The sequence below is a fragment of the Pteropus medius genome, unplaced genomic scaffold (genome assembly GCF_902729225.1).
Source record: "Pteropus medius unplaced genomic scaffold, Ma_sr-lr_union100, whole genome shotgun sequence".
Taxonomy (NCBI): Eukaryota; Metazoa; Chordata; class Mammalia; order Chiroptera; family Pteropodidae; genus Pteropus; species Pteropus medius.
Window position 1 is genome coordinate 15,590,356 of NW_024350319.1, and position 24,850 is coordinate 15,615,205.

The 24,850-nt window shown below is 39.1% G+C and overlaps 1 protein-coding gene and 1 long non-coding RNA gene across 2 annotated transcripts in view; one reads left to right on the top strand and one right to left on the bottom strand.

The window, feature by feature from the left end:
- Window positions 1-6,445: 6,445 nt before the first annotated feature.
- Window positions 6,446-22,880, bottom strand: LOC120583272 (uncharacterized). Its single transcript, XR_005647752.1, has 4 exons — window positions 22,655-22,880; window positions 21,467-21,558; window positions 11,795-11,966; window positions 6,446-8,862 (listed from the first exon to the last, which is right to left on the bottom strand). It is a non-coding gene; the product is annotated as an uncharacterized LOC120583272 (long non-coding RNA).
- Window positions 22,090-24,850, top strand: part of SAMD13 (sterile alpha motif domain containing 13) — a 42,156-nt gene continuing 39,395 nt past the window's right edge. The window contains exon 1 of the mRNA XM_039838695.1: window positions 22,090-22,285. The gene's annotated coding sequence lies outside the window, so the exon portion shown is untranslated. The remainder of the gene's footprint in view (window positions 22,286-24,850) is intronic.

The window sequence follows — 24,850 nt, forward strand, 5'->3', positions numbered from 1 at the left end:
CTGGAGCAGGAAAGGCTGGTTACCAAGACTGGAGTCTAAAATAAGTACCAGATCAAAGAATAGGAGACAAAATAGACTGAAGATATGGAATAAGGAAGAAGAAGGAAGCCGATCAGTTGGTATAAAGTTTCTAAATTGGAAGAATTAACAAGATGGCAAATTGGAGGAAGATGAGTTAAACTAGAGTCAGAATGAGGTGCCGGGGCTTCTATGGCTGGTTTCACTTGGATCTCAGAAGCATGGAGCACCAACCTGAGTATTCCTGCCACATATGAGTATGGGGTGCTTCGTCTTCCTAGAGAGGGTAAAGGTGTCCCTGAAAAGGGGGAACAATACCAAATACATCCAATTCTGCCTCAAAATAACTTTATGGAATTTTAGTTCTCTGAAAAACTCTCAACGCCCATTTTAGTAATGTCATAAAATGATTTCTTCAGCAAGCAAAGTTAATAATAGTAAAATTATAAAGACAATTATGGAAAACATGGATGAGTTGTGCAAACAGAAAATTATTACTAAGTTCTTACTTAGCCAAGATTTGCTAGTGTCCCAGTCTTAATGTCCAATAGGCACTGACCATCCAGAACCTTAAAGGTCTCTGTCATTGTGGTAGGAGGCAGATTTTCAAACTGAAGGCTGGATTCGTCTATGGACTGACTTCCTTCTGGCCCTAAACTGATTTCCCATGACTGACTTAGTAATAGAATATGTGGTAATAATGTGCTAACATGTCATATAAATCTTTATATGTTAAGCATTTGACTTTATTACAGTGGGCCTCCTGGGATGTGGATTAGTTTCCCATTAGGCAGTTTTTATATAGTTTTTACTTTCCTTAGCCCAGTTGTGTGGAGTTGTGTATTTTTATGATGTTAATACAAACAAGTATATTGATAGACACCTAAGTACCAATTATTAACCCAGACAGGAGAAGTTTCATCATTTTCTTTCTTTTATTGAATATACGTTTCATTCAATAGAAAAATAAAAGTTCAAAGTAAAGCCAATCCTGTGTTAAAATTAGTTAAGAAAGAAAACTCAGTTGATTAATTTTAATTAAATTAATTTTAATTAAGTGCTAACGTTTGAAACCCAAAATCAGAACCAGCGATTCTGGTTAAGGCCTATGGACTATATAAAACAGGAAGAGTTGTGTCCCAAAGTCTGAATAATGACTTAACCAAAACATAGGACTCTGCCAAATACTGCACTGCTTCATTTACCTAACTAAGAGATAATCAAATATTTTCCTACTAACACTGGATGGTTCCTAGGTAAATCTAGATAGACAGGTATGATCTATATTCATGTATGCCTGAAAGCACGGCGATGACTACTGATTGAATAGCTACTATGTGCTGAAGATTTTACTAGGTCCTGAGGGTGATGGGATAGAGAGGTAGGATGGTGAGGAGAGATTCAGGTCAGGGCAATGGGACAAGCAGTTCAAAGTCGTCTGGTGCACTTGCATGGCTGAACCCTCTGGGCTCATCACTCGCTTCCCTACTTCTTTAGTTTCAATAAGCTCTGTTGCTTGGAAACTCACATAAAATGTGAAGTGGGAGTGTTGCAAATGAACCTATCATAAACCGCCATGCCCTGTTTTTATTACCTTTATGGCACTTCAAGGTGAAAGCCCATATTTAGCCTGTCTTTTGCATTCTCGGGGATATTCCAGACAACTGCAGAGAAGCTATGCAGTTTCTCTTGCCTGTCTGTGAGATCTGTGCTCCCACACTCTGATGTGCAGGAAGCTTGAGGTCCAGAGGTCAGATCTTCTCTAGGACAGTATGGGAGTTAAAAAGAAAATACTTTTCCTCCCACCTTCTAAGTTCTTCTAGCTAGGCTAATAATCAAATTAACAGGAGACAGATTAACAAGAGGAAATCAAATTTTTAATACACGTACACAGAGAATTCACATGAGCATGGAAATTCCAAAGATAGTGAGGAAACTTTGGGTATATATGACATTTTAGACAAAGGAGAAGAGTGGAGGAACGAGGTATTAGATTTCAGAAGTGAGAATTGCAATTTGCAGGTAGTTGAGGAAGAGTGGAATACACATGACAGACAATTTCTTACTGAGCAACTCAGAAGCAATGGGACAGGCTGTTGCTTGAAGCCCTCCTATTTACAATTAATTCAAATTAGGCTAAGGTGAACATCCTAAAATTTCATTCCTAAAGCAGGTTTTTCTGCCTGAATCTCTACGGCAGGAAAGTGGGGAGGGTCAAAGGTTCTTTCTGAGTCTTTTGTTTCTTAATAAACAGCTTAAAATCGATATGTCGAAAAGTAGGCTTAAGGGTAGCAACATTTTGGTTCCCTTCAACAGCAAATGGTCTAAGAGCCATTTACGAAGCTAGGCATTATTGCCATTTCCTTTATGGTCTCTTAAATTCCACACTATAACTTTCGATATGGGATCTTTTTTTTTTTTTTAATTTAAGTTTTACATAAAGAAATGGCGGGTAGCTATTTCCAGACCAATTTATCTGCCATTGTGGGAATTTGCTTTAAGAAAAAGACATGATCTGTCTGACATCCTTCATCCGCCCACTCCCCTTTCTCCTTTCTAATGAAAACTGCACTGTGGTAAAACTCCCTTTGCATCAATCTTAAGCTCGAAAGGCCATCTGGCTGATGCAGCACGTTGTACTTTCTTGTGACAAGAAAATGAGCAATTTTTTTTTAAGTGAATGAAAACAATTCCACACATTTTTTCACAAATAGCAAAAAATTGAAAGAGAGTCCCAGGAAGAAGTTAGCAAACATTGTCAATATGTCAAAATCTCTACATATTTAACAGGAAGAGGGCATTTGATTCATTCTCCACACCACTGCATGTGTGGATTCCTGACCTTGCTCCTGCTTTATTTATTTGTTGTCTGTCACACATCAATCAGGCTGTAAGTCATCACTCCACCTTACCCCAACTCTGTTGGAATTGTCTCTAATTCTATAAAGCACACGTCGTGGCTGTTCAATTAAAGGCACAGAGTCTGCAGTCCAAAGATCTGGATGTGAAACCTGTGTCTCTCACATACTCACTACATAACCTTGAGCAACATTATTTACACTAGTTAAGCCTGTTTCCTCATCTGTATGATGGGATAATGGTGGTAGCTACTTCAGTTTCCACATCTATAAAAAGGAGAAAATAACATTATATATCTCAGTGGGTTATTGTGAAGATGAAAGAAAATAAATGGAAGGTGCAGAGCACAGAGTATGCTATAGAACAGGCATTCAGAAAATGGTAATTCCAAGGGTGATGATAATATAAAGGTGGCATCTACAAAATGATTTTCATCTTAGGCTGGGACTTAACACCAACACAGAGGGAAAAGAGCTGTCCTCTGGCCAGGGTGCAGTCTCTCTGGAGAAATGCTTAAAAGGCCTTGCTGTAGTTACGCTAGACTACACTCTAACTACCCACTAGTTGTCTCTATACCTGACTGCCTTACCAGCAGCTCAGACTCAATATATTCAAATGTAGGCTTGTTAACTCTTTTTGACTCCCCTATCAAGCAGGTCCTCCTGCAAACCAGAAGACTGACTCATCCTGAGGCCTTCCCTCACCCTCTGCCTTCTTAACCATTTCACCTCCTGAGGATGCCCTGAATTCATCTCCCTCAGCACCCCTTGACCACTTATTGCCTTACAGCAAGCCTCTCCTGCACTACAGCAAATAGCCTCTTAGCTGCTCTCTCTCCTTAATCTCTTTGCCCTTCGCTTCTTATACCCTTCTTAACGCCCTTACCACACACACAGTGATCATTCTAAAAGGCATTTGGTCATGTCACGTCTCTGCAATAAAGCTCCATATTAACTAAGACCCTGCAATAGCCCCCATCAATAAAACTATCATGGCCAAACTCCTTGGCCAACTGTACAGGCCTTTCATGCTTTAGACATCCCCTCCCAAGTCGACATCATTCCCGCCAATCTTTCATGATTGCCCTACATTCTAGCAATGGAAAACTTGTAATCTCAATAATATTGTGGTAGCCAGACTCCAAGGTGACCCCCAGTGCTCCCCACCTCCTGGGGGAACAATTTGTGTAATCTTCTCCCTTGTTGTGCCAGGGTTGCTCTGGGTGACCAATAGGATGGCAGAAGTGACGGTACATCACTATCAAGATTGGGTTACAAATGACTGAAGTTTCTTAGACTATTTCTCTCTCTGGGGTTACTTGCCCTCAGGGAGGCCAGCTGCCAGATCATGTGAGTAAGCCTAAGGGAAGACACGTGTAGTGAGGCACTGACACCTGATGTGCTCTGAAGATGAAGAAAGAGGTCACAAGATAGGAATATAGGCAGTCACTAAATTTTGGAAAAGGTAAGAAAACGGATCCTCCTCTAGAGCCTCCGGAAGGGATGCAGCCTCCTGGTACCTTGATTTTAGCCAAATGAGATCCATTCTGGACTTCTGATCTCCAGAACCGTGAGAGAACAAATGTGTATTTTAAGCCACTAAGTTTGTGGTCATTGGTTACAGCAGCAATAGGACAAGAATCCATCCTATATTTGTTTACACACACCCCTCCCTCAGTACATGCTCATTAGCTCCTTGATGATCATGTTTGTTCCCAGCACCTAAAGCAGAGTCTGGCATATGTTAGTGCTCAGTAAATATGTGTTGCTTAGTCAAATAAACTCATTTAAATTCTCCAGGCTATAGCTTAACTATTTCATTACATAATCAAGTATAATAGATTCCTTTGAGCAATTTTTTTCCTAATGAAAAACCATTAATTTCCATAGATTTAGACAGATCTAGAATTTCCACCTAGAAAAAAAATCTTAAAGGCTTATCATTGGAGCAAAAAAAGAATTTCGGAGGTCATCTCCTGGTTGTGATGACTGAGATGAAATATATTTCTGGAGTAGATTCTTCTTTTCTCAACTGCAAGCCTTAAAAGAGGCACAAAAGTATGGGCAGAGCTTGGTGAGGAAACAAAAATATAAGTAAAAGGCTGGGACCTGAATATCTGGTCAATAGCATTTGCTCTTACTGAGAGTTCATCTACTCTGCTAACCCACAGTGAACCCTGAAAGAGCTACTTATTCTGTTTCTTCACCTGTGTAATCGATTGATTAAAATTCATTCAGTACTTATTCAACAAATATTAGTTGAGCACCTACTATACTCTGAGCACAGTTCTAGATGCTGAGAGCACAGCTTTAAACAAAAATTCCCTGCCTTTGTGCATTCTAGAGGGGAAGTTAGACAATAAACAAAATAAATACAAAAAATACATAGTACATTTTTTTCCTTGGATCTGCCTGCTTGCATGTACTGGTCCAAAGAAATACATGAGCAAGAGTTTGCAGTATAGAAAGAAAAAATAGTTTAATATTGAATTGGCCAATATTGAGACAGGGAGCTAATGCTCTAAAGACCCGACTCCCCAGTGACATGTAGGTTACAGATTATATGGGGCAAAATCACAAGACACTGTGTGTGGGTTACAGAGTTCGGGGTCATGCTAGGAGCTGATTGTGTGGAGGAGATGTAAGGGTAATAAATTATTTCTTCAAGTCTTGGGGACAGCTCTGAGGATTTTTCTGGTGTCTCTCTGTCCATTCTCATGGGAAAGTAGCCAGGGGTCGTTCCACGTTAGGTCACAGGGACTGAAACATAACTTAAGTCAACATGCTATCTTTAGCCTGCTAGATGTCCTGACCATGTGACTATTAGTCAGGTCCAGGCGACAATCTTCTGCTGCCTCTGGGGCTACTGATTATTGGGGGAAGGACTGGGTGTATGACAGGTGTATTATATATAGAGAGAAGGATATGATTTCTAGAGGATATGATTTATAAATTTAATCGAAGTCATAAGGGCCTTAGGTTTCAGCTGGAAGTTAGACAATAAAAAAAGTAAATACAAAAACATATAGTATGTTACATGGCGACAAACACTACATAGAAAAATAAATTAGGAAAGGAGCTCAGTGAATACAGGAGTGGAGGTGGATGAGGAATTCAGTTTTCAGTAAGGCAGTTCAAATAAGGTCCATTGAGAAGGTGAAGTTTGAATAAAGGCCAGAAATGATTAAGGAACAAATCATTTGGATAACTTGAGGAGAAGTTTTCTAGAAGTGAAAACAGCGAGTGCAAAGGCCCTGAGGCAGGAGGATGCCTGATATGCTCTAGTTTCAAAAAAATAGCAAGGAAACCAGTGTGGCTGGATTGAAGAGAACAAGAGCAGGAGACAAGATTGGGAAAGGTTTTAGGGAGGGATCAAATACTGTAGACCAGTGCTGTCCAATAAAAATACAATTCAAGCCAGAAATGTTATCCATGTGTGTAATTTTAAAATTCCTATTAGTCACACTAAAAGAATAAAAAGAAATTCATGAAATTAATTTTAATAATGTTTTATTTATCCAATATATTCAAAATATAATTTCAATATATAATCAACATAAATTATTGAGTATTTTTTATTTTTTCCAGTTTTATTGAGATATGACATATAGCATTGTATCCATTTTAGATGTAAAAACAATGATTCTGCATATGGATACGTGGCGAAATGATTAGCACAATAAGTTTAGTTAACATCCATCACCTCACATGGTTACAATTTCTTTGCTTATGAGAGCTTTTAAGATCCACTCCCTTAGCAACTTTCATATAATAGAGCATTGTTAACTATACTCACCATGCTGTACGTTACATCCCCAGAACTTATTTGTCTTATAATTAGGAGTTTGTACCTTTTGACTGCCTTCACTCATTTCCCCCACTCCCCAGGCCCCCATTTCTGGCAACCACCAATCTTTACATTCTTTTTTTTCCCAAACTAATTCTTCAAAATCCAGTGTGTATTTTACCTCTCAATTTAGAGCGACCACATCTCTAAAGCTCTATAGCCAAATGTGGCCAGTGGTTACCTCCTTGGACAGCATAAGCTGTAGAGGTTTATAGTCCTTTGTAAAGACATTGGCTTTTACTCTGGAGGAAGCAGGGAGCCATGAGAGGGTTTTGAGCAGAGAAGTGACAAGATCTAACTTATATTTTAAAGAACTTCCTTGGTTGCTGTGCTGAGATAGCCTATAGGGGGCGAGGGGAGAAGGAGGGAGACGGATCAGATGGGAGGCTATAGAGGTAACCTAAGGTGCTGCTGGCCCCACCCAAAGGGCAATGGTAGAGATGCAAGTGATGGTTGAACTCGGAACATATTTTGAAGATGGGGCCAACAGTGTTTCCTGACTGATTGGATGGAGTATATGAGAAAGAGAGGAGTCAAGAACGACACGAGTGGATTAAACACTATGGATGTTTTTGTGGGTTTTCAGCACCCACGAGTCTTTCTCTGTAACGTAGAGACAATACCATTTCAGGAAGAGGAACCTCAAACAGAGACCCTAAGGTGAGAGCATGCCAGGTGGGCTCAGAGAAGACCAGTAAGAACGAAAAGAAACAGCAAGGAGTGGAACAATAGATGTGGTCAGAAAGGTAATGGGAGGTGGATTGTAAAGGAACCATGCTGCTCTTTCTACAATTTCAGGAAATATAAAGAATAGCACGAAAACTCACCAACGAAGAAAGCCTATGCCTCCATGTTATAGCTAAAAACTCAGCTTCAGAGTCTTCTAGGCCAAAACAATCTATTTTTGTGGTCTTTTTTTTTTTTCAGTTCCACAATTCAGTTCATCTAATATAGATGGAAGGTATAGACAATTTGAGCAACAGAGTTTTCGATTTACTCCAGAATGAGAAAGCTGTTCAGAGGCAGAAATGTCATGAAGGTGATGAAGTCTGATCTTTAGGGTCCTTCACTTGCATAGGCCTCTTCTGAGGCTCTGTACTTAATTTGAATTCATATTTTGATTTTCTTTTCCTTAAAGAGGGCCTCTTCGAATTGTATAAGCTTCAGGACCAACAAAACTTAGCTCTCCCCCGACTTAAGAAGAATATCTTACCTCAGACTTTTCTTAGGAATAAAAATACCTGGCAGGTAAAAGTCAGGGAGGGACTTGGACACACTTTTCTATTAAGCACACTTGGCCAGGGCCAGTCATTTGTGCCTCGGGAAAGGAGCTGATACCTACCTTGCTGCTGCCCTTTGGGAAGATAAAGTTAAACTAAGAGAATTATGCAGGAAGATTTGTATGTTTGTCCTTCCTAAATCTGTTAGATCATAAAATCGGGTGTGTTGCTTTTAAAAAGTATAGATTCCAGGGCCTTATCCCAGGTCTACCAACTCAGTCTCAGGGGGTAGGGCCCAGAAATCTTTATTTGAAGAAAGCTCCACCATGGGCACTAGTGTGTGAGGGCTTCTGAAGCATAATTTTGAAATAATGAGGCATAATCTTAAGAATTCATGAGAGGAGGAACAGCCTTGGTCCCAGAAATGAAGTGGGAGAGTCCCTGAGCTGTTCATTGTTGAGAGAGACATTCGGTCAAAGATTTATGGTCTGGGTAGCTCTGCCTCTACCCTCAAAAGGGCACCCAATAAAATGAAGGCCCGGCATTGGCTCCCTGAGACCAGGCCCAGATAAGAGGAGATGGACTCCAAGATGCATGGCCCTCAAGGATGTGGTCGGGTTCCTCTCCCAGGAGGAGTGGGCCTTCTGCATCTATAAGGTACTCTGGAGCAGAAGGTAACTTTGCTTCCTGGACTTCCAGCTTGCACACCTGGAAGGAGACTGGCTGGGCCACAGCGAGCAGCTAAGGACAGTAAGCCCAAGAATGTCTGTTTACATGACAGAATTGCATTTTAGAAAGGCCAACTAATGCTTGGGGTTACCCAGACGGTTGGTTGCTCTTGGATGACAGAAGCTTGAAGGTATCAGCAGGGATGACTCTGCTTGTCCCTGTTGCATGGAATAAACAAGTTTGCTTTGCTCTAGAAATGAATGAAGCCAAAATAGAACATCAGTGCTGAGAAATGGAAAGAGAAGATATCCTGAGGACACCACTGGGACACATCCCTTCCTGAGGCCCGCCCTACCTTTCTTCTCCCATCTCTTGTGAACCAGTAAATTTGCTTTTATGCTTGAGATAGTTTGAGTTGGGCTTCTGTAACTTGAAGCCAGAGTGTTCTAACTAATAAAAGTATTTTGTTAAATATTAAAAAGAATACAGACAAACAAATACAGTGGCATAGAAAATAATTGCGGTAATCATTAAATGAAAAAAGTCAAAATGCAGAATAGTATCTTTGGCAGTACCCTTTCTGTATAGGAAGTGTGTTTTGTGTGTGTGTTGTGTGTGATTTTTATTTTATTTTAATTTTTAGTAAATGTGTAGGGAATACCTGGAATAATACCACACTATTAGTAGGAGATGTGATTGAGAAATTTGTATAGTTCTACACTATTCACTGATGATAAACATGTATTACTTTCATCATAATAATAATATGAAATGTAAAAAAAAAAAAAGGAAAGTCACTGGATGTACCAGATATCTGCCTGTCCTCATCTCCCTGATTGTTTTTTGTCAGAGAGAAACGAGCATTAGAGGCAGAAAATAGAATAGGCTCCATCACTATGCTAATCAGCACTATTTCGCTTGAGATACTAAGTCAGGGAGAAATAAACAAACTTAGTTACATAAAACTAAGAAAGTTTACATCATGGGGAATTAAGTTCCAAGAGCCTTATCAGCAGACGAAAATAAAAAAGATCTGAAAAGTGATCATCACTGTTTAAATCTCATCGTTCAGGGGTGGAGAAGGTGGGTAGCGGGTGAGAGGAGTAGAATCCTACTCGGGGCTTCTCTGTAGAAGAGCTGAATGGAGACTGGGGACCCAGTGGCTAGAACAGAGAGGGAGGCCTTTGCAGACATTCAGAACCTGCAGCATTACCACTTCCAGTTACACGGGGTGCAAAGAAGACCTCGTTAAACAGTCACTTAAAGTGAAGACATTAGAGGAGATAGGGTAGAGAGGGAGTTAAGAGGGCTCAGCAGGTCACAGCAAGTTAAGGCTAATCCAGAAGGAGAAACGCACCTCCTCCTGGACCAACTGAGGTGGAGTGCACCCCAAGGGGGTGGCCTTAACAAACTCTGTTACCTTATTCAAAAGATTCAGGGCAAAGGAGGCCTGTGACCTTGTTTATCATTAGAAAAGCAGCGTTAAAAAAAAAGATATATATTTCTTCTGATTCACACGATACCAACTTCCAGGAACTAATAAAAGCAAGTTTAAATCTCTCAGTAATAACTCACAAATTTCACAAATTTTACAAATCTGGCATGTAGCAAAGATTCTGAGATGGATTGATACATTTAGGACAGAGTACCAGAAAGAACATAAGATGAAAGGGACTGAGTCAGAGGCAGTCCCTGTCAGCATCTTATTTCAGAAAACAGCAGAACCTTGGACACAAACCAAAAGGCAGGTGGTATGCACACATTCACACTGAGGCCAAGTCCACATCAATCTTTGGTCACAGTTGCACAAAGAGATAGCAAATCACTATCTCCCCATCTGAGGAAATAAGATAAAGATTACATGACAACGTAGTTCTTTCCCCAAAGAAAACTTGCACTAATGGGCACCCTGCTTCTGGGTTAAGACTCCCTTTCTGTCCTGCCTGTTGATCTGCAGCTTTTCGTGCCAAGTCAAGTTCTTCTCCCCACCTGAAGCTCACTTGCCATAGTAATCACCTCTGGACTCATTCAATGTTAAGGAACAATCCTATCTTAGCAGCCAGGTAGAAGCACAGGCAGAACCTAAGCATGAGTCTTCCCACTGACTTCAAATTTGGCTTTCTTCTAAACTTGGACCCATGGCAACCCAGACCATCCATCCATCCACATCCATCTAACAAGGGAAGTGTTAGCACTAATGCTAGGTGCTGGGGAGACAGAATCAAATGAAATATTATGGAACCAGATGTGAGTGTGACGCTGCCATTGTAATATTATGCCCATGGTCTTGCTAACCCACTCTCTAAACCTCAGTTTCTTCAATCTTAAAATGCAGCTGAAGATAAGCACCTTTTGGGGTTGTACTGGGAATTAGAAATATTGTATATAAATTTCCTAGGGCTACTCCATTAGTAACATTTATTATTGTTAGTACAGACTATTAGAGGAGACATCCGATACACTGAAGGTTACAATGTATTGCCATTAGCTCCATGATATAAGAAAGCATGGGGGTGTTATCGAAAAGCAGAGGGTAGGTTTCTAAATCAATATTGGAGGTAGGTGTAAAGCGAAGTTCCAGAAGTTTGAAGGATGTGTAGGAGTTAGCTACAAGAAGAATGCAGACAGAGCATTTCTGGGTAGAGAGAGCAGAGTGTGCTAGGTTATGAAGGTGTGAAACACCAGTTTTGGAAAAAGATCCATAGGATGCAAGTAAAGAAAGGGTTTAGGAGAATGGATGGCTGTGACACAAAAGGGATGGTCAGGGGCCGGGGGTTGAATAGCCTTTGTGCTAATCTAAGAGGGTTAAACTTGAGTCTTAATGCTGAAGAGACACATGAAAGAGTATTAAGTAGAGCAGAGGTATGATCAGATTTGTGGGAGGGGTAAATTGGACAGAAGTCAAATATTATTAAGATGACAGCTGACAATGTGAATTCCAGGGCTCATTCGAAGACCAACTTCAGAGCAACTATGTCAGAATTCCTCAGTGTAAATCTTATCTACCATAAAGTAGAACAATTGAGATGAAGTATAGAGTGATGGATAAGAGCATAGGCTCTCGACTCAAACTGTGTTTGAATCAAGACTCTGCCACTTTTTAGTTGGGTGATCTTGGGCAAAGCATTTGACCACTGTGGACCTCAGTTTGCCTATCTGTAAAATGGGAATAATAACAGTACCTGCCTCAAAGTGTTGCTGTGAGGATTGTATGTGGTTAGAACAGTGCGTGGATGGAACAATCACACAGTGTTGAGGAGCAGTTGGGAGTGAAGTTGATGCTAGGAAAGCTGTTTGTCCTCCAAGACACTCTCCGTGAGAAGGTCCACCTTTGTTGACTTCTTGGCTTTGACTCTGCAGACAGGAATCAGATGCCAATTAAGTCACATGGGCTCACAGTAGTTCCCAGTTACTGAGTTTATGTAAAAATAACATTTAATACTCACATGAGCATCAGGGTCAACTGTAATGCCTCAAATGGCTCAGTTAGTTATTTCAAGCACCATAAAACAAAGCTATATTCTGGTCATATTTAGTTTTTTTCCCCTTTTTATTACCTATTGTTTTTTAAAATATGAAATATTTGGTGCTTACAAAGAAACATATGCAATATATACATTTATAACAAAGCATAAAAACTATTCCAGTTAAATCACTACTCTGGAGCATTGCCAATGCCACTGAATCTCCATCAAATTCATATATTGAAATCCTAACACCAAAGGTGATGCTACTTGCAGGTAGAGCTTTGGCAGGTAATTAGGTGATGAGGTGGAGTCTTCAAGAATTAGTACCCTTATAAAGAGGCCTGAGAAGGTTCTCTGTCTGTTCTACTATGTGAAGACACAGCAAAAAGACAGCTGTCTATGAACTAGGAACGGGCCCTTACCAGACAACCTTGTCTTTCCTTTTGTTGCTGAGTATTCAGTTGTCTCATTGTCATTCTTTTATCAGTAATCTGTACTTTTTCTTTGGTTAATTTTAATACCTTCTCTTTGTCTTTGGTATTTTGAAGTTTTGCAACAATACATTTAGTTGTGTGAGTGTCTGTTTAAATTTACCTCACGGGGGATGCTTCGGGTTTTAGAATCTGAGATTGCTATCTTTCAACAATTCCAAAAATTCTCATTCACTGTCACTTCAAATACTGCTTTGTCCCTTTCTCTATTATTTCCTCTTAAAATTCTGGTTAGAGGCATATTAAACCTATCTCACTCTATCCTCAATGACTCTTAACCTTTCTGTCACAAGTTGTCTGTGCTGCATTCTGTATAAGGTCCTCCAGTCTATACTTACCACTCCCTAATTCTCTGTTTAGCTGTAGTCTTCTCTGCTGTTAATTCTTCCACTGGGTTTTTAATTTCAATTTTTTCATTTTTCATTTCTAGAAGTTTTATGTTTATTATTTTTCAAATATAATGGATATTTTTATAGTTTCTCCTTCCTCACATTTTATTTATGTTTTATTTTAACATATTAAATATTCTTTTAACTTTTAAATTTATTCATGAATTTTAAAGATATATATTTTTTATCACTCACACTGAGTACCTCGGAGTAAGAGAAGTCTTCTATATGTATTTACTTAATATATTTATTATTTCAAATTGCTTATATCTTAAGATATAAGTAACTCAGCACTGGACGCTTCTCTGCCCCTAGATAACTGAGTCTGGGTACAGCTCTCACTATACAGCATCATTACTGTATGCAAACCAATATCACCCTATGTCTGCTGTTTAACGTGTCTTTCTCCTGCCACTGAGTCTGTCTCCAACTGGCTATATTGCTACTGCAAATTTCATGATTTTAATTTAGGATTTTGTGATTATTTCTAACTCTCAGAGACTTACGCCCTCCTTTCCATATCTCTAGACTGATGTGTTTTGGAGAATGTCCAAAAGTTTGACCTTTGAATAAGACGATGAGACTGTACAAACTTCTTAATAACATCTGCCTGGGAATAAAAATTACTGGTCGAGAAGAAATAAAGAAAGTAAGAAAGAAAGACAAGTTTTGGAAAATCTGTATATACATCCTTCCCACTATAGAAAACATGAGGGTGGGTATCCTGCATTCCAATGGTGAATTTTTAATTATTACGGGTAGTTTCAACAGATAATTCAATCTGCTATCTACTCATTGTTATAAATCCTTATGACTATACTAAAATTATCCTGCATTTTCTCACTGATCTATGACTTGTAATCATGTGTCAGTCCAATTCTTGTGGTAAGGGAAAGGTATCACCTGTTTTGTAAACCTTCCAGACTAAATCATCTCAGCAATGTTCATTTATTTTGTGTGACAAAACAGATCCTACATTGTTAAAAGAAAACTCCTGGATTTGTTTAAAAGTATATACTTGGCCTTTCCTCCATGTGTGAGATGCATTCAAGTGTGCATCTTATGTATGGCACAGCAGTGTTCATAAGGAATGCTTACCTTACAAATATTTAAAGTTGTTTTTTTTTTCATTTAAAGCATATGGATCCATTCTCAATATCAGCATATAAAACCTATTTTAGTTCCTTATCAAACTTTTTGTTATCTAATACATACCAAATCTTGGATGAAAGAACTTTTATAACATTGTTGAACAAAATACAGTATATCTGTTAGTTTCCTAAGGCTGTCATAATAAAGTGCCTTAAAACAACAGAAAGTTATTCTCTCATAGTCTGCAGGCCAGAAGTCTGAAATCAAGGTGTCGGCAGAGTCAAGGTCCCTCCGACATGTCTAGGGGAAGATACTTTCTTGCCTCTTCCAGCTTCTTGTAGCCCCAAATGTTCCTTGCCTTGAGGCAGCTTAACTCCAATCTTTACCTCCATCTTCCCTTTGTGTGTCTGTGTCTTCACATAGCATCTTCCTCTCTACGTTTCACTCTTCACACAAAGATATCAGTCTACAGGATTAGGGCCCTCTCCTTATTCCAATACGACCTCATCTTAACTAATTACATCGCAATGACTCTATTTCCAAATAAGATCACATTCTAAGGTCCTAGGGATTAGCACTTCAATATACCTTTTTGGGGACACAATTCAACCCCAAAACACTATTTATTACTCCTACAGAATATTGTATCTTCCGAATAAGCATGGATCATACTGACTTAGAACCACAGGAATTTGCTTTCTCCAGACCATGTCTGGATGCCAGATTTTTACTTTTCACTAAGCAATGCTATAAGAAATAGCATAACAAATGTCACTATTACATTTATTACATCAATTCATTAAGAACCCTGACCCATTTGATATTTTTTTCATTGCTAAGTGTTACAGAACTTTAGGTTTTCCTTCAGAGTCCATGAGAATCTAATTATGTGGGGTTTTTTTTGCTTTGGTAGCCACGAAGCCTAAAAATCCAGCAATAACTTAATTTTAATAACTGTAGGATGCTGCAGCTATACATCCACATTTTTATTTCTCCTCTGGTGTTGATATTTTGTTTTCATTTATATGTTAAAAAAAATTTTAAATTGCTTCTTATATCATAATGTCACTCAAATACTTTGTTAAAAAATTTGGGGAATAAGTAGGAAAAAATTAATTTCTCTCTCTCTCTCCTTCTCTCCTTCTCTTCCCCACTCCAGTCTCTCTCCTTCATTAACAGTTGATTGTTTCCTCTGTCTCAGCTCATCCACCATTGAATGATGGACCAAAGATTATAAGCCATCACCATTCAGTTCTCTAGTTTACATTTTAGGTGGATAATTCAAACTGTAGGCAGATAAACAGGGTAGAGGGCAAGACACTCACTCATTTTATTCTTGAGCCAAACAACTAGACCTCATTGACTTCCTTTAAAAATTAAAAAAAAAAAAAGTCAGAAAAAAAATCATGGAATACTTACAACAGTAAAAGTAAAAGAATCTGGAAAAGAAGAGGGAATAAACAAGGAGAAAAAAACTGAATTACTGAAAATCACACTAAAAGCACCAAGGAGTAGAACTTAAACTAAAAGCAAGCTATATAAAAAAAAATCACAGAAAATTTAGTAGAAAATGGTATAGAATGAAGGTGATCAGAGAGAAGATAAAAGATATGGCCAACAGATAATAGAGAAGTGACATATGAATGACTGCTGCCTTTGAAGATGTGAATGGATAAATGGAACTGAATAAATTTACATAATAGAAGAATTTTCTGAAATAAAGTATATCTTAAAGTTATATTATGAAAGGATTCACCACATTCCAAGAAAATTTAATAAAAGCATTTTTCTAGAATTTCAAGGATTGAAAAAAATCTCACAGCATCTGGGCAGGGGGGAAAAGGTCATCTTCAAAAACAAAGATTTTAGACATATTCCAAGCCATGTTAGATGCTAGAAGAAAATGGAACAGTGGTTAATGAATATCGAAGGGGGAAAAAATTCTATATCTGTTCTAACCACCTTTCATAAATAATGGTAAGAGAAAGAAATTCTCAAATATGCAAAAACTCAAGAAACATAATATTTATGCATTTCTGAAAATTTTATGAGGAAAAAATTTCAAGACAATGAACAGATGACTAACGATGAGTTCATGAATGAACAAGTCATGAGGTACAAAAGGTTTGGCTGTGAGTCTTGACTTCATTTATACATAAAATTATATTTAAGTAACTGGTATTATAAGTCATAAAAATTAAATATAATTGTTATAATTAAAAGAAAAATTACATAATATAAAAAATAATATTTTGATTATAATAGATTGGAACAAGAATCATATTTGCTCTCAAAACTAATGGAAAGATGGGAGAGGAGAAGATAAGTCTTTAGTAAATTAATTTCATCATCTTTCATCATCGTTTCATTTTTTAAGGTAAATTGAGAAATGTAAATGCAAACATATTATTTAATACACTTTACAATGTCCAAATTACCAGAGTATAGTGGTGGCTCCCAGAGATCTCACCCTCCGGGCATTCATGCCCTTACACATGGGTAGGCTGGACATAATGACTTGCCTCCAACAAAGGGAATGTGGCAAAATGATGGATTTCACTTCTAAAATTAGACAATAGAAGACTATGACTTCTGTCTTGCTTGAACTGTTTCTCTGACTTTTCTCACATACCTGCTTAGATAAAGCTGTGAATTGCCCTATGGCAAGGCCCATGTGGCAGGAAACGGAAGGTTCCAAGGGCCCATGAGGAACTAAATCCTGCCAACAACTACATGGCTGAGCTTGAAAGCAGGTCTTCCCTCAAGTTGACTCTTCGGTTAAGAATGGAGCCCAGCCCAACCTAGCCTGTGAACATCCTGAAGCAGAGGACTTGGCTAAGCCATGCTAGGATTCCTGACCCACAGAAAGTGCGAGATAAAAAAGCGTGTGTTGTTTTAAGTTTCTAAGTTTTAGGGTAGTTTTTTACATGGCAATAGATAACTAGCACACAGAGGAATATAAAAATAATAAAAACAAAACAAAGAAAACAGATCATAAAGCAAAAGAGAAAAAGAAACAATAAGGATTCAAAATGTAAACAGACATAATAGATAAGAGTATCTAACAGATAAACATATCTAATTAACATAATTGCAAGAGGGAAAGAATAAACTATTTTTTAAAAATTAGTAAATGGAACAAAGAGTCACTTTATGATGGCAAAGAATACAATTTGCAATAAAGTTATCGACAGTCTGAATCTTCATGTATCAAATAATGCAGCATTAAAGCACATAAAGAAAAACTTCAGAAATAAGAGAAAAATAAAGGAAATGTTAGATTTCAGTATTTTTTTCAATTTTTGAAAAATAAAGGAGAAAAAATATGTATGAATATAGAGGATGTAAATAACATGATCAAAAAGACTGATGATAAAACTTCTATGTAATAGATGCTCAATAAATACATTATATAAATCTTATAGCCTGTAAAGAAAAAAAAAAATTTTTTAGGTACTCGTGTAACATCTACATAAAAAAAATCATATGCACAGGGAAAAACTTTGGACAATATACATCAAACATTTAACAGGGATAATTCTAGAAATGTATTGATTGGAAATTTTTCACTTTTTATTATTAATTTCTGATTGCTTTAACTTTTACCACATATTTGGCTGTTTTCTCAATAAATAAACAAGATTTTAAATGTCACATCTCTTCTATTTACAACTTTCTTGAATCATTTCTTTCCTTTCTGACAGGAAAAATTGTTCTATCATCCATCCAAGAATAAACAGTTCATAGTTCCATCTTCTTGAAAATGTTATTCCATCATTTATCCCCTCTGTTCAAAATTTTCATGTTTCCGAATAATGGCTCATGTCACCTGACATCGTTGTCTCCTGTCTCCAGTTCTAAAGGGATCAGCTTTCTCCTGTCCTTCTTTGCCAAAATTCTCTACTGCACACTCCATTTCCACAATTACAAATCTACCTCTCCTGAACATACATTTTATTGAATCAATATCATTTATAGGCCTTTGTACTTAGAGTAATTATTAGCTTGTCCCCAAATCCTCAACTCCATCAAAGGGTTAACTCCATCAAAAAGGTCAAGGGCAGAGGGGAAGAAGACTATGCACTCTGAACATGGTGGCCCCTCTCCTGACAGGCGTGGATGAGCATTGCCCTGGAACTGAGTCCTCCCCTCCCCAGGCCTTCAACATTCCACCAACATGGATTGAGAAGCCACCTGATTCTCAAACCTCTTTGTCTCTATCATAGAGTCAGGGAACTCAAACATTCCTGCCTACTCCAAACACTCACAGCAACCTCCCCCCGCCCACACACACATACTTTTTATTTCTTGATTCCTCTGGACTGGTTTTAATATCCCCTTTATCCTTGTTTATGTCAGTCACTGTGAGAAGTCCCAGACTCCCAGGTCTTCTCCGAAGTCTCATTCCCAAAAGGCTTTGAACACTTCCTAATCTCTCTCCATCTTCCATCCCTCTCCAACCCCCGAAACTTCTGCACTGTGCCTTCTGGAATTTGTGATTCCTCTCCCACATCATTTTTCATTGTGACCACTCGGGTGTAACCTACTATTATTATTTTTTGCTTGGATTACAGCAATAACTTCTTGCCTATTCGCTTCCACCATTGGTATCTATGATTTACGCTGAATAGAGCAGTCAGAATAATCCTTCAAAAACATGCCTCACTATGTCAGTTCTCTGCTCAAAACTCTCCAGTGGCTGCCCATTTCATTCAGCATGAAAGCTAAAGTTCTTGCAATGCCCTGCAAGCTCTACGTCACCTGTTCCAACCCAGTGGTTATTCTCAGTTCTCCAACTTCTCACTCCCCACTTTCTCCAATCCAGCCACACTAGCTACCATCCTTGCTGTTTCTTGAAAACTCCAGGCACATACTCACTTTGTGGCCTATGTCTGACTGTTCTCTCATTCTGGAATGTCCTTTTCTCAGAAATCTACAAGGCATTCTCTTACCAACTTCAGATTTTTCCTTGAATGTCACTTTCTCAATAAACATTACTCTGATCACTATATTTAACATTTCAACCCACACTGTCTTCTGCATTTCCCATCTCCTTTATCCTGCTTTATTTTTCATAACATTTATCACTTTCTAATATATCATATAATTTGTTTAGTTATTTTTATTATTTATGGTCTGCCTCTCCTACACCCAAACTCCATAAGGGCAGTAAACTTTTTCTGTTTTATTTGTTAGTATATCTCGAGTATCTATAATGGTGCTGAAGAGAAATTTGCACTCAAAAAGCTAATCAGCTCTTTATTCTGCTTCTATAGATATGTTTGCTGCAGTAGTCAAAAGTAACTGAAAACTCATCCTCTCTTTGGCTTGCTCTAAGCAACAAATGTAACTACCTGTAACCTATAGCAACTCCCTGCACTTTGTAACTCTTTGTAACTACCTGCAACCATGGCAACTCCCGCTTTGGAACAATATGAGGACAAATTAACCAATCAGCCCATGCCAAATAAGTTCTATATAAGCAATATTGCAACTGAGCTCTGGGCTCAGATCTTCAGAGTGCTAGCTCCTCTGGGACCACCAGCGTAATAAACCTGAGTTCTCCAACTCTCCGAGTGCTGCTTGGTTTCTTGCCAGTCTGATTTTTGCATTTTTTTCTGCAACATTTCCTAGCATATAGTAGGGACTCAAAAGATAATTGACTGACTGAATAAATGTTTCTCAGCCTTGTCAACACTAATGCCCCTTTTAATAACAAATATGAGGTAGTATCCTGTTTAACATTGTAAAGAAAAAGTCATAAGGTACCTACATATGTAAATTTTAAAAAATCAAAGCTATGCCTTAACTTTGGTAATATAAAGGTAATATAAAGGAAAATGTAATGTGTGATTCAATATGGAAATGCTCAGGTATCCCTAAACTAAAAGTCACAATGAAGTATTTAGATGCTTGCACTCATCTGTAGAATCACCAGGAAATGGCCAGCCACACAACGAACTGTATTGGGGATTTTCAAATTCCAGGAATGGCATTGCCATTTGATTTACTGCATTCCAGGAAATTTTAATATATTTTATAAAGTCTGTGAAAAACAGTTTATGTTTATAAATAAGATAGATTCTGGGCTCCAGTAAATATAAATGTTTTTCACCTACACAAATGATCAGTGGGACAGTCAAGTTCCACGAGGATGCAAGAAAATTCTCTGCTGTACAGGACCGTCCTAGGCATTAAAAGATGTTTAGCATCTTTGGCTGACTAACTACATTCTAGTAGTCCCCCTCTGCAATCACTGGGATAAGCAAAATCACTCTGCTAACTTTTCAAAACAACTCTTGGAGGTAGTTCATCCCAATAGACTCTCAATCTGTAAATCCAGTGGCCTCTTTTCTGTTGGCATTGGCTACCTCTCTACACCTTTTGACCTGTTGACAAGCTCCTCCCCACCTCCTTGGCTTCCATGTCACTGCACTTTTGCAGTTTTCCTTTTCCTCTTTCCCCCAATTCCTCCTTGGTGTCATTGTCTAATTCATTATCTCATTACCTCCTCCTATCCACCTCTGCTGCCCTTCCTTTTTCCTTTTTGCATGATCTTCAGCTACCTCTCCTAAGTAATTGACTCTCAAAGTTCCATTCTACACATAATATCTAAATGCACACTTCCAATTCATTTGTACACAGAAAGCCCTGAGTTATACATGTCCAAAATCAAACTAGCCATCTTTCTCCAAAATCTTTTATTCCATCAGTTGTCCCTATTTATATGAATGGCATCATACACTTACTCAATCTAGAAATGACACCCAACTTTGATTTCCTTTTACTCATTCCCCACAGACAACTGATTGCACTGTTCTGTACATTTTCCTTCTGAAGTGTCTCGTAGCTGCCTTTCTACCCCTATAGTTCAAGCTTAGAATATTGTCACAGCTTCCTAAATGGTACTCATTTATGTTTTGATGCTTCCACAACAGGAATTTCTACAGATAACAGTATTTATAAATAATATTATTTATATTTAATATAGTGCCTGGCATATAATGAGTATAAATAATATTTATTATACTACAATAATATTAATAAATAATATTATTTTAAAATGATTACACTATACTAAATGTTTTCCAACTATTTTAATCTGTGCAGCCACATTATAAAGGATGAACTATTATTATTTATATCTTAAAGATGAGGCAAAAGAAGTTTGGGGCGATTAAATAACTTACCTAAGGTCATAGAGTTAGCTCCCAGCGACACCAGGATTCCAGGTTCACTTGATTTTTGTTTTGGCTTTTTTTATATATACAACTTTTTTATATCATCTCTAGCCTAATCAAAACCTTCTCTTCAGTCTATCCCTATCCCATTTGCCTTTTCCTTCTCACTCTATTCTTCCAACCCATAGGTTCTTCTTTTGGCTTCACTTATCTCTTAATTCAGTAAGGACTTACCAGTTATTTCAAGAAAGTCCTTCCCAGCAGTCTCCTCTTCTTTCGCTGTGCCCATCACATCTATCTGTAACTCTCCTCTCTCTTCTCAGCTACTAAAATAGGGTTGGAGAAAGAATGAAGAGTATAGTATGGAGTATCTCCAAACTTAGTAGATGTGAATACAAAAAGTCTCCCTGCATCTTGAGTTTTTCTCTGCCTAACTCAGTGTTGCTTTATGATGCTAACATAATGAACCAATTAAGTAAAAAGTGCTTTGTAAACTGTAGAGTGCTCTCCAAATGTAAGGTGCAATTATTCACCCCCCCCCATACACACACTTTGCATATACTAGGCTTCAACTGAGTTAGTTATTCTCTGAGCAACAGAAGAGGTGTTTCAACCAGAGAATGCCACGTGTGTGTTCTGAGTGAAGGGAGAAATAGCCCTAAATAATATGAAGTTGGCGCTTGTCCTTACTTCCAAAACCCTGCCTAAAATTTCATCAGGGTTGCCATGAGTGAATAAGATATAGTATAAGCCTGAAAAAACACCAATTTTAAATTCTCTCTAGGATTGTTGCCCACCCCTCAGCTCCCTGGAGGTTTTAAGTTCCTAGAAACGTCCTCCCTTACATATACAAGGCCCCTGCCCCGGCCCTTCCCTTCCTGGCCTTCCCCCTTCCTGGTGGCCCCAGCATCGGACCCCCCGCCCCGCCGGCCCTCGGAGAACTACAAGTCCCAGCGTGCCGCGCGCGCCCGCCCGGTTGCACTGGGGCTGGGCGCGTGGCGGCTGCCGAGCTCTGCGCGGGGGAAAGCCTCCCGGCGCCGGCCACGCGGGGAGGTAAGTGATCCACTCGTGCTGCGAGGGCACTGGGAACGCGCCTGCCCTCTCCCCAATCCAGAATGAAAGGAAACGAAGAAAATCACAATAAAAACCGCCCTGCCCTCCCTCGTCTCTGCTGTGTGCCCGGCGCTCCTGCAGCTTGTTGCACCCACGAGCGTGGAATCTGACATCCTGGAGTGGAACTGGGGGCAAAAGCGTGCTCGGCCCCGCAGAGAGCTGAGGCTCGCCGGGGACTGCGGGGTTAGAGCTCGCAGGATGGAACCGGGTGGTGGCACGGCTCGGCTAGGCGCAAAGCGAGCGCCACACCCCCACACTCCCTTTTCAAAGACAGGCTGCCCTGGGGAGACCCTAAACTCAAAGACGAACCGTTTCTTCTTGAAAGTCTTGGCCAGAAACTTTTCCCTCTGTCGTCAGTGCCTCAAGCAAGTAGTTTGGCTCTCGGACGGCGCCGCTGGTCCAAGAGGCTTTCTGGCGTTTCCTCTTCTTCCCTTCTGTCCTGCCCCTAGCGCCCCCTCTCCAGGCGGCTCCTCACTTTCCCTTGAGACGCCCTTGGGGACCCGTTGAGCTCTACCCTGCCCTCGGGCGACTTCTCGAGATTTCTTCAGCCATATGGTGTGCACTCTGCGATGCGGGCTGGACTCTCTTTAGGGGCCGATTTCTGAATGGGAGGCAGGGGCGGGTGTTTCCTTTGGGAAGGCGCTGGATCTCTGGGCAAGTCCTCTCTAGGGGATGAGTACTGATCAATAAAAGAACCCTAACGGAGGCACCAAGCTTCTCTCTCCCTTTCCCCCCCTTTCTTCCTGACTCCATCACGGTCATCTTCCCAATTGCCTGCCTGATCATTATTCCTAAGTGTGCTCCCTTGAATCCTAACACAAGGGATCAATAGTTGTATTTTAGCACATTCCATAAGGTTACCTGATAAAAGGTCTGAGAGCTGTGAGCCAGCATTCTTCTTGATTTACACTTACACATGCCATGTAATACACTAAGACATGACATTTCGGCAAACTCTGCACACACTACCACACCACATACCACAGGCACACATACAACACACACGACTGATAGCACACACATACTCATCACACACAGCTACATTACACACATATACATTACACACACCATTTATGCTACACACTGCAAACACTTTTTTTTTTTTTAGCAGAAAAGAGGGTTAATATCAGTTTGTTGAAGGGAGTGAGGAGGAAGTGGGTGAGAACGAGTATATATACTTGTAGCCACAAATGTCACTTTATCCCAAAGTTGGAAACCAGCTGATAAGTGAAATCTCCTGGTGTCAGAATTTAGAATGCCTTTGTGGCTCATTTATTATGAAATTGAATTGATTTCATACGCCTTCTGAAACATCCTTGTCTAACAGGCAAACTTTCGAGCACAACAGGCAAGACAGGAGGGGATGTCCTTTTCTATCTGTAGGAAGAAATTCTTGGAGATTCTTCACAGAATCCTTCTTCTTGTAAGTGTGTCTAAGGAAGAGTTGGGTGTAACTACATTTTCTTTACCCCTCTCCTTTCAAGAGTAGGGAGCTTAATCTGATTTTGTTCTCAGCAGTGGCAAGACAGTACTATCAGGACACCTTCCTTGCCCTCAGGACTCAAACAGCCCAGCCCTCTTCCATTTGAATTTAGTTGGAGAACAGTTCAAGAATTTCAGATCAATTCCAAAACCATTATAAAATCTCTTGGCGAAAGAGCTCTCTATTTTGAAGAGAATTCATCAGTTTCATTAGTGATATTAAAAGACCTTCCTGTTTGACCCATGCTCAGTAAATGATACTCAAAAATATAAGAACACTTGGAATACATCCCTAAATTGTTTGCTTTTTCAAGAGTGCAATGATAGATGGACAGGGAGAGCACTTCAAATCTTTCTCAGTGATCTTTTAAGAAATTGAAATTTTCTAATATCATTCCTGGACTAAGTAAGAGGGAAAAAAAATTGACTTTGAAATTCAGGTTGCAAATTTAGATCATATTTGCTGATCTTCTAGTGCCCTTAAAAATTACTAAAGAAAAGGCAGAACAGCAGCTTTCTCCTCAATTCTGCCTGACATCTGTACAGTATCACAGCAGCAGATGACTTTTTCTAGGATCCTTCTTGGGAACCTGTATTATCTGCCTTATCTTGAGTGGTTTTGTTTACATCTTGGCCTAAAAGTGTCCAAATATTGATCAGTATTTATTTCAATGATGACTATGTATGTTTCCTGTATGTCTGCAGCATGTTTGTGGAATGAGAATGTTTCCCAGCCAATCAAGAAAACTGTGAGATTTACTAGGATAACTTAATCAAAAGATCATGCCCAGTGTCTCTAGTCCACCTCCCAGTTTCCTGCATTGGGATTTAGGATGATGGTGAGAGATACTATGAATTTAGGGGTTGACACAGTATCTTCCTTTTTCATGTGTAATTAATAGAATACTGGGTGCTTATAGATAATTTGTTAGATGAATTCGTCGAACTATGCTTTTTGTGCAACTGGGATAAGCAGTTAAAATTAAACTTCCCAGAACTAATTGTTTTGTAGAATAAGGTTTG